Below are 10865 nucleotides of genomic sequence, written 5' to 3' on the forward strand. Positions count from 1 at the left end.
CACTTCTGTTTAATCAGTTTTCTGTTTGACGTTTATTCAGCTGTGTGAAAACTAGAACTTTAATCTCAGCCAAACTGATTTACTCAGAAACAAATAAAACACTGAAAGAAGCCAAACAATAACATTTTTAAGTTATCTAAGTGACTTATATATCATGTTTAACCTGAGTAGTGAAGACTGCAGGGGATTGAAACAGGGGCGGATCTAGAGAAATTTTCTTAGGGTGGCAAAGAAATCAAATGGGGTGGCAAAATCGAAGCCTTTTTTTTTCAAACACATATGCAGGTGGTTACATATGGTTAAAATTATTCAAATGCAGTAAGTATACACGTTTTTCATATAAACAAAATTACATAACTTAATTATTGTCTGAAACCCACATAATTAAACACTTTAGTTACATAAAACATGTGAGTTTTGATGTTATGTACTGTATAGCCTGTATGATAAATAAATATGTAGCCCAATAAGTATCCAGAAAAGCTACACAACATGGGGCGGTTCATTTACAAACACAGGTCTAACTCCAGTTAGAAAATAATCAAAGTGTTACACGCTTAAATTACACAAAATGTCAGAAATCTGCACTGTCAAGAACAAAAATGTAAACCTAATTCTTCATGATTTGTTGGAGTCACCCTCCGAGGTCCAAAATATAACTGGTCATTTTTGACATTTGTATTTCACCTTCAAATTGTTTCATTTTATTTTTTTCCTGCCTTGCTTGGTATCATTATTTTCAGCTCAACCTCACGTGTCTGAATTTAGTTGTTTTTTCATTGACATACTGTGTTAACACAATTGATATGAAATCACACAAAGAACTTAAAATCCTAGAAGTTTGTTTTTTTTACTGCAAAAACCACAGACGTGTTGACTAAATTATTTTTATAACTTAAAATGCAAATATAAATTGTACATTTTGAAAATTTATGCACACATTTTGTAAACACATTTGGCCACAACTATTTAAAAATATTACTAAAACTAACACGAGAGAACAATCAGGTTTTGCAATAAGATGCCCCACAAATTATGTGTGCCAGTAAAAAAAACATAAAAATTTGTCCATCACAAGACAGGAGAACAGCACAGGGATAAACCTGCAGGCCTGACAGCAGGAGGTGTATCACTCCGCTGGGTTTCTACCTGCACACTGCAAAGTGCCTTTGTGAATTCATTAGTGCCCTCACTGACACACAAAACAAATCAACTGTTGCGGAGTATAGCATGGTGGAAAAGAATGGAGAGAATCCCCCACTAAACTTTTGGGTTGGCATTACTTTAGTTTTTTTGTATTAATTACATGCTTTGGTGTTTTTGTGTGTGTTTGGTGTGAGGTGGGAGTGGAGATTCTACTCTAGTCCAGCTGCCAGTTATTTGGAGTCGAGTACAGGGAGCAGCTGATTGGGAAGGATTGAAGCCCTTCTCTATAAAGGGGAGAGGAAACGGGAAGGGGGGTTGTTGTACTTTTAGTAGGACACTGGTGCAGCAGGGAAGCCTCTGAGACTCCAGGATGAAGTGTGCACATTTTAAGGGAATGGATTTTTAACCTGGCCTGGTTTTGCTTTTAAAATAATCCAAGGATGTTGGGGGGAGGACTCATTTTAATTAGGATTTGTGTGGCTCTGCTGGGATTAAAAACACTGGATTGGAGACTCTCTGTGCCCATGGAAAGGAAACTGGCCAAGTTTTTTTTCCTCTTTATTTATAGAGTTTTTACATGTAAGTTGACATATCAGGCCCAATAAAGCAAGTACCAACCAATACAAAGACATATCTCAATACAGATTAGGCCATTAAAATTTGGATGATAACAATAAAACAAATAAAATAAAAATAAAGAAAAAAAAAGGAAAAAGGGAAAAAACCAAACGATGTCAAATATTAATGCCAGACTCGACCTCTCTGTTGTGATGTCAAATATTAATGCCAGACTCGACCGTGAGAACTTAACATTTCCTCTGAGTCTTGTTAAGGGTTCAATATTGAGGAAGGGTACAAGAGGTGATCGAAGAATAACCACACTGATCCGGCCGGGTGAAGTCAAACGATGATTTTAATGAATACACGCGTGGGAAGACAACTCTGTACGCAGACAGCAATTGATCTTCGACTTAATCAAAGCATGAACAGATATTTTATACCGTCAGGGCTTAAATTTACTGACGCCCCTTTAACGTCACAGACAGGATATAGACATACGTCAAATCAACACCACAATAACTTTTAACACAGTTTTTAAAAGAGCATCGTCTTCCATCTTCATAGCAGGTGCATCCTGTCACTGCCGGATGCTCGCTTGTCATCTTGACACCTCAGCAGCAGTTCTGCGACAAACTGCTTTTTGCAACCTCAGCAAAACATAATTAAACTTTCCCCTATAAATGATTCTCTCTAACTGAGTGTATGTGTGTCTGTGTCTGTGTGCTAACCACAATCGCACCCTGTTTCACCTCGCGACTAGCTCCTGACCTCTAACCAGACAGAGAGACAGAAACCACTCTCGTATATGTAATAATCGAACTGAAACTATGGATATATCATCTGTTAAATAAATGTTTTAATCAAGAACCTCTACTAAAAGCTTAATATAAAATGACCTGATATAAGTGTTTTGTAAGCATGTATTGCAGTTTTAACCTTCTATAGCTCCAAGTCACTTGCACAATAGATTGTCCGGACATCGCGCCGAACAAAGCTTCCAACCCCCAATTAATTGACCGAGCTCCAACTCTTTAATAAGCACAGATATGCAATATGTATAAAATAGTTATAACTGCACCTGAAATACAAGGTTAACATAATAACTGTATGCATAACATCTTAAGGCCTTCTTAAAGCTATCTGTTACATTGTTAAAGCCTCGTCTTAGCCTGCTGCTCAAAATAACTTTCACTTCTGCAAACTCTCTCCAAGCCTGTTTCCTGCCACTTAGTCTTTCTGAAAGACACACACACTGTTCAACCTCTAAACGCAATATAAACTCCAGATTATATTATTAATGCAATGGTAATGATGACAATTACTTAACAATAGCAGTAAAATAATTTCCCTGCTCCACATTCCCTCTCTCGACCTCTGGCACACCAGAGGTCGCAATACATTGTGTCCTCGCTCAGCAAGTCAGACAACCTCATGTCATCTAATTGGTCCGGTAATAAACACCAGCTCCCCTTCGAGAACACTCCATGTGTAAGCTTTGGTTTTCTCGGTCCCTCTCTTGTGGTTCATCAGGCCTCGAGACCTCCAGGATCCTCGCCGAGATCTTCTGCAAAGGAAGCAAAACACCTTTTCCTGCACCTCCCTAACTCATCCTATTTGGGACTCTATAATCAAAAGCCTGATCCTAATTATGTTCTTAACTTATTGACTTGTATTTATATATTCTTCAACGTTACTCATCACTTTAAAACTCTTTAAGCGCTGCTTTCACGTTCGGTTGCTCGCTCTATTTTTCCCTTATCTGATCATCAACTTCCTGTACACAAACAGTTGCTGCTGCCAGTTCCTCTATTCTAATCTGAAGTCACCTATTTAACAAGAAAATCATTATAAAGCCTATTCTACTAAAAGATCCAAAAGAAAACAACCACTTTAATCAATTAAGTTTAAGCATATAAGCAATTACTCCTGCATACATCTCATCATAGCTAAATGCTGCCTAGAAACAACTCCTGTGTATTACCCTAACTTCATTTTGAAACCTCACATTTTCTATGTTATAACCTGTTTTTGGTATAGCCTTTTATTTCATTTTGCTCCTTTTAATGTAAAAATACCTTCTAATTCTAATTTATCAGACTTAACAAAAATATATGCTTTCCTTCCTCTTTGGTCCTTCTTTAAGTTCAGTTAAAAGCTAAATGAATTTGAGGCCTTTTGCCTGGAATCAATACTGTCATGTGTGTTTCTGGACTCTGTGTCTGTAAGCGTGTGCAATCCTTCAATGACTCATATCATCCTCACAGTAGATTGGCTAATCATAGCGCTAGCCAAAGGCTCGTGACCCTCAAAAGACGGATTGAGCCACAACTCCTTTAAAAGCACAAAATGCAATATGTATAAAAATCATTTCTATTTATAAACTCTCCCCTTTATCCTAAAAATAAATCTATATAATATCTGTATATGTACGCCTACATTATAACCACTTCTTCTAGAAATCAAAAAGAAATCAAACCTGTTCTCCTCCTTCAACCCTCACTAATTTTCCCTCTAAGATTTATTCACAGCTTTGAAAAACCGGCATTGTATCTTCTAAACAGGATTCAGTTCACTTTAATCCTTTAACCTTAACATAAAAATAACAGTTCCAGTTTTACCATACCCAAATGATCAACAAACCCCCAAACATAATTACGCATAATAAGAACCACAAAAGTCCTAAAATGATCCTAAACTATTAAACAATTAAATTATTAAACCCTAAATTCCCCCTTTATTTTGACACATTTCATGTGTCAAAATACTATACAAAACTTAAAATGCTCAGTTTTCCCCACTCACGATCCAATCTATGTCATAAAAATAAACTTAAAACAGAACAATTATCCGTCATGTCTTTTCTTCAATTAATGGTAACATGAGTTACATCAAAAAATGTTTCCCCTTTAACATTTGGCATTCTCCCAACAATATACTATAATCCCACAATCTAACCCCAGTCTACAAAACAGAAATTTTCTCTGGTAAAAGCCAATTGTTTGTCCACATTTATTCATCCTCACCTTCATCCAGTCACACCTTCACTCACATGCAGTCACACCATATATTTGCTAATAGTGGAGCTTCCCGCACGATCAGATTCTCCACCCTCAGCAAAATGAGCTCATTCATTTTTTATTTTCCATAGGAAAATATTTCTTTATGCTTTTGGACTGGATTGACTCGCTACAATCCTTTTAGACAGGGACTTAGGACCTGATCAGTCCCCACAGGTAGCTTTCTCCTCAGCCAGTTGTAATCTGGAAAGCCCCCTTATATTTGCTCTTCCCGAGAATTTTCAGTTCTGTTGCAGGCCTGCTTAGAACAGAAATGAGAAAATAGAGCTGATTATTAGCTCACAAAACACAAAACAAAATCACCTGACAGGTTTTCTTTAAGTGCACCGTTACAAAATAATGGGCCCCTCAAACATGTCCATGTTTAATCAAACTCCCTTTATTAAAAACAAAAACAACAACAACCCGAACTTAACTGACAGAATCAACCCCATCACCACAACAACCTCAACAACCTTAAACACACAAGTCTTGCCACCACATAATTTCACCTCCTCAATACACCGAAAGTCTCAATAAAACCACACAATTTGCACACAGCAATCACCCCCTTTATGCATTTTAACATACTTAGATTCAGCATAAGACATAACCCCCTTACAACAACATATAATCACTAAACTATAAATTTCCTATCCAAATCTGCACTCCTCTTCTCTGCCATGCTTCCTCTCCTGAAAGCCTCAGTCACACACACAGGAAGCTCCTTCGTCACCACTCACTCCAGCTAATTTGCATACTGAGTCATATCTCAATGAGTTGCCGTAACAAGAGAAACATATGTTTAAACATTACCAACTTATTAAATTATTTTATTTCTTTCTACAGTGATCACTACTGTTGATCACTCAGTACCAGAGCACTCCTAAGTCACTCTTTTTTAAAACTACTTTAATCACCTCTTTGTTTTCATAACTCACTCCCTTTGTCATATAGCTTCTTTGAGTTATTCCTCAACTACAAACTCAAATGTATTTTATTAAACATTCACACCATTCTATCACTCATACAAATAGCAAGCTGTTCTTCATTGCGTATGTTTGTGTTCTTAGCCAGGTTTAATCAGTGTCTATGCATTAATCTCCACGAGCTTGTCCTTGTAAGGTTAATGCATTTTCTGCTTGTGTATGTAAATTTGCATATGTTGCTTTCGCAGTATGTCAGACTCTTCCACAATTCTCCACTTAAGCCGTCAGTTTTCTTTCCCAAATTTGCCAACCCAAATTTTAAGTTCCCACCTTATTAACAGCATTCCTGGTCCTCAGCCAGAAGTTAGGGCTCCACTTGCCACTTTCCACCTCCGCCTTAGCCCAGCGGCTTTACCCTTGAGGTCCCGTCTTCTTCACTTCATCTCACCAGTGAGTCTGAGCTCACAGGGACTGAGTGGGGCCGAGTAATTGTGACTGTGCCTGCCTTAGGTTGTCCCAGGGTTTCGAGGTGGGATCTTACCCGTCATGGGCTATCCAGCCTTCCATACTCGCCTGATACGGGGCCCAAGTGGGCAGGGGAGGGAACACACTGGCTCTGGAAATTAAAGGAGTGTTAGCTGCTTCCTTCATTGCATCTTATATTAAACTATCTCACTTCTGATTCTTTCCTCGAATAATTTCACATATGGCACTTTGTGTATGTGTGTTTTCTATTCATTAATGTAATTGTCAGTTATTTTCTCTCTTCATTTTACTTTTTTATCTGTTTGTTTGTAACGTTCTACTTTAGTTCTACTAAATCTTCATGTAAACAATACACCCTTATTTCACGCACACTCTGCAGTTTGCCTACGCACACACTTCTCTCTCAGACTTCCTCTGTTCACACACTTGCCTATGAGTTATTATTAGTTCTTTATTATTTTGTACAAATCACACAGAATCATTCAAATCGAGTACTCACAGCATTCACATCACAACCTTCAACGTGCTCACTTTCAATCCTGCAAGACGCAGAGATGGACATCTCCTTCACCTAACATAAAACTAAATTACCATATCAACATACAATTACTGAAATTCAAACTCAAATACACCGTCTGTTTTAATAAAGTCAAAGAGTAAATGGGTGTACCAAGTGTATGTACTTATGCGTTTTTGAACTGAAAGAAAAAGAAACTCAAACTCTTATAACATCACTCATGCATCTCTTAAATTAAAAACACTTTCAAAGTTTAAAACCTCCTACTTTACATCACCAAAGAAATACCTCTCACACCTTTATTCATCCTTCAAAACCTTCTAGTCACCGCATTCACACACTTAAACTGTGACCAGAGTTGAGGAATATAACTCAAAACACACTTTCCTAAGAGTATTTTAGACATGCTTGTCATAATCAGAAAGAGCAAGTAAAAAACAATTGAAACCTCTATTAATTCTCACAGCACACACAAGAAATTGAAAAAATAAAACACACCAGCAACTATTGCTGGAGAGAAGTTACTACTGAAAGTAATATGTTAATCTTAAATATACACAGTGCATTCTATGTTTATATATCTACATTCAAACTCAGTCAATTACTATACATCCACTACGGCAACTCAAAACTTTATTTATAGTCCTCTAATAAACATAAATGGCATTTTAAACACACACTCAACAATGTTTGCAGCAGTATTTGTAAAACCAACTGTGGTTTAAACAGTTCACTGCTTACTCATTTGCATTTTCACTCACACACATACCGTCTAAAAATAGCAGCAGGCAGTCAGTGCATTGCTGACTCGACACACACAGCCTCCTCTCACACCAAACTCGCTTATTTTATATTACAAAGACGTCTTATATTTACAACCACTGTCAGATCTGTCAGCTTTAGCGCCTAAACAATTTCGACAAATTTAAAATAACCGCCCAGCGGATAAACTCTCAGTTTTTTGCGATCAATTCACCAGTATCAGACTCTAACTGTTTCTGGTCTAATCTCTAACATCCCTAAGTTAATTTAAAAGCGTCAACCAACCCAAACTTTGCCTGAAGCTCTATTTTTGGCATTTCACAGCCAAGGCTTACCCCGAAGTTTTAAGTTAAAGTTACACGCCCGAAGTCCAACTTCTGCTGACCAAAAAAGCGCAGACTACCGTTCCAAACGGTAAGGAGACTCTAACTCCTAGTTATTCTGGAGTGCCCCAAGCTCCACAGTGACCAACTGACTATCCCTCTTCGAGGACAATGCCTAAGCGTCCTTGGCATTGGCAAGCGTTACCTCTGAGCACTGCGCTTCCTAGCAGACTCTAACTGCCGTTCTAGAATAATTTATAACACTTTGAAACAACAATCAACACCCAAAACAAGTGTATGACTGAGGCAGATCTACCCTGATGGACAATGGGGACTCTAACCCACAAAATGACCAACAAAGGTCTGACCTAATGACCAACCGGGACTTTAACCCACAAAATGACCAAATTCCCTACCAAACTACTTGAGACTCTAACTCAATTTCTTTGGGACTTCAACCCAGTATTTAAACTTTTCCTGGCAGACTCTAACTGCTTTAGCAGACTCTAACTGCTTTCATTTCTTCTTAGCAGAACTCTAACTGCTTCAACTCATGAGATTTTTCATCAAAATCAAAACAGACATCCACCAGTAATTTCAGTGAGTAGACTTAAATTTTATCATGTCCAATTTGGCACACTTTGGAAATAATTCAACAGGTAGTGCCTTACCTTTGGATAAGCCGGCCTATGCCCACTCACTTCGACCACTGGCACTCATGTCTGCCCGTCCGACCACCTTGGACCCCGGATTTCTCCGTCTAAACCTCCAACTCTCCCTCCTCAATAACCGGACGAGCCCCCAAAATGTTAAGGGTTCAATATTGAGGAAGGGTACAAGAGGTGATCGAAGAATAACCACACTGATCCGGCCGGGTGAAGTCAAACGATGATTTTAATGAATACACGCGTGGGAAGACAACTCTGTACGCAGACAGCAATTGATCTTCGACTTAATCAAAGCATGAACAGATATTTTATACCGTCAGGGCTTAAATTTACTGACGCCCCTTTAACGTCACAGACAGGATATAGACATACGTCAAATCAACACCACAATAACTTTTAACACAGTTTTTAAAAGAGCATCGTCTTCCATCTTCATAGCAGGTGCATCCTGTCACTGCCGGATGCTCGCTTGTCATCTTGACACCTCAGCAGCAGTTCTGCGACAAACTGCTTTTTGCAACCTCAGCAAAACATAATTAAACTTTCCCCTATAAATGATTCTCTCTAACTGAGTGTATGTGTGTCTGTGTCTGTGTGCTAACCACAATCGCACCCTGTTTCACCTCGCGACTAGCTCCTGACCTCTAACCAGACAGAGAGACAGAAACCACTCTCGTATATGTAATAATCGAACTGAAACTATGGATATATCATCTGTTAAATAAATGTTTTAATCAAGAACCTCTACTAAAAGCTTAATATAAAATGACCTGATATAAGTGTTTTGTAAGCATGTATTGCAGTTTTAACCTTCTATAGCTCCAAGTCACTTGCACAATAGATTGTCCGGACATCGCGCCGAACAAAGCTTCCAACCCCCAATTAATTGACCGAGCTCCAACTCTTTAATAAGCACAGATATGCAATATGTATAAAATAGTTATAACTGCACCTGAAATACAAGGTTAACATAATAACTGTATGCATAACATCTTAAGGCCTTCTTAAAGCTATCTGTTACATTGTTAAAGCCTCGTCTTAGCCTGCTGCTCAAAATAACTTTCACTTCTGCAAACTCTCTCCAAGCCTGTTTCCTGCCACTTAGTCTTTCTGAAAGACACACACACTGTTCAACCTCTAAACGCAATATAAACTCCAGATTATATTATTAATGCAATGGTAATGATGACAATTACTTAACAATAGCAGTAAAATAATTTCCCTGCTCCACAGTCTGAATTTTATTTTCTCCATTTTAAAAAAGAACATGACATCTTCCAGCCAACATGATCGGGCTGGAGGGTGAGGAGCTTTCCAAGACAGCAAAATTCTACGGTGTGCCAGCAGTGAAGTGAAAGCGATAACATCCAGCTGCTTACAACTAAGGTTTAGGCTGGCATCTTCAGAAACACCAAAAATGGCAACTAATGGGCATGGTTTGAGTGTAACGCTCAAAACATGAGAAAGCACTTCAAAAACAATAGTCCAGTATAACTGAAGTGTCGGGCAGGCAAAAAACATATGAGTTAAATCACAGGTTAGGAATGCCGGGGTATATTTTAGATAGTCTAGATCTTGAGAAGTATAATCTGTATACAGTCTTAAACTGAATAAGAGAGAGTCTTGCACATGAGGCTGAGGTATGAATTTTGTCAATTACTTTGTCCCAGTAACCTTCCCCAAGCTTAAGACCCAGTCCCTGTTCCCAACTTGAAGCAATTTTTTTGGTTGAGTAATTGCCCGATGCCATAATTAAAGTATATATTTGTGATATTAGAGCCTTACTGTGAGGCTTCAAAGAAGCCACAGAAGGAGGAGTCCACCAGGGAAGAGGTGGTTGCTGCAGATTGGGGTCAGAACAGAAGCAGAGACTGAAGCAAGGCCACCTGGGTCGGCTGGAAGACTCTTTACTTAGCCTGGCAGGGCGAAGGACACTGTCTCAGCTGAACTCTGGACGCTGTTACGAATTCAAATATTGGGGATGGATACAAGAGGAAAAACCACAATAACAACACTGGTCCGGCCGGGTCAAGTCAAACGATGATTTTAATGATCACACGCGTGGGAGATGGACACCGTACGCAGACAGCATCAGATCTCAAAATGGTGGAGCATTGATCAAACTCTTATAGCCTCTAGTGGCCCCCACCTAATCATAAAAGCCTAAACATTCACATGCTTTCTCTCACACGGCGCCTACGCTACGACCTTGGCTCCCTGTTTATCTGCTCCTGCCGAGATGGGGCAGAAAACTCCAGTATGTTCTGTTCTCTTCTAATCAGACAAATAAGGCCATGACTTTCTGCAAACAGTATTTCTTATAACTCAGCAGTATAATGCATCATAAAACAATATCATTCATTCACAATAAATCAGCAGTCTAATGCAATGCAAATCAGTTTAACAAATGCAATAGT

At 38.6% G+C, this 10865-nt stretch overlaps 1 long non-coding RNA gene across 1 annotated transcript; it reads right to left on the reverse strand.

Annotated features, from left to right (window-relative positions):
• Window positions 1–3885: 3885 nt before the first annotated feature.
• On the reverse strand, window positions 3886–9675 carry LOC120720316. Its single transcript, XR_005692883.1, has 2 exons — window positions 7530–9675; window positions 3886–6992 (listed from the first exon to the last, which is right to left on the reverse strand). It is a non-coding gene; the product is annotated as an uncharacterized LOC120720316 (long non-coding RNA).
• Window positions 9676–10865: the final 1190 nt, after the last annotated feature.

Source organism: Simochromis diagramma, unplaced genomic scaffold, assembly GCF_900408965.1.
Source record: "Simochromis diagramma unplaced genomic scaffold, fSimDia1.1 OVJJ01000576.1, whole genome shotgun sequence".
NCBI lineage: Eukaryota > Metazoa > Chordata > Actinopteri > Cichliformes > Cichlidae > Simochromis > Simochromis diagramma.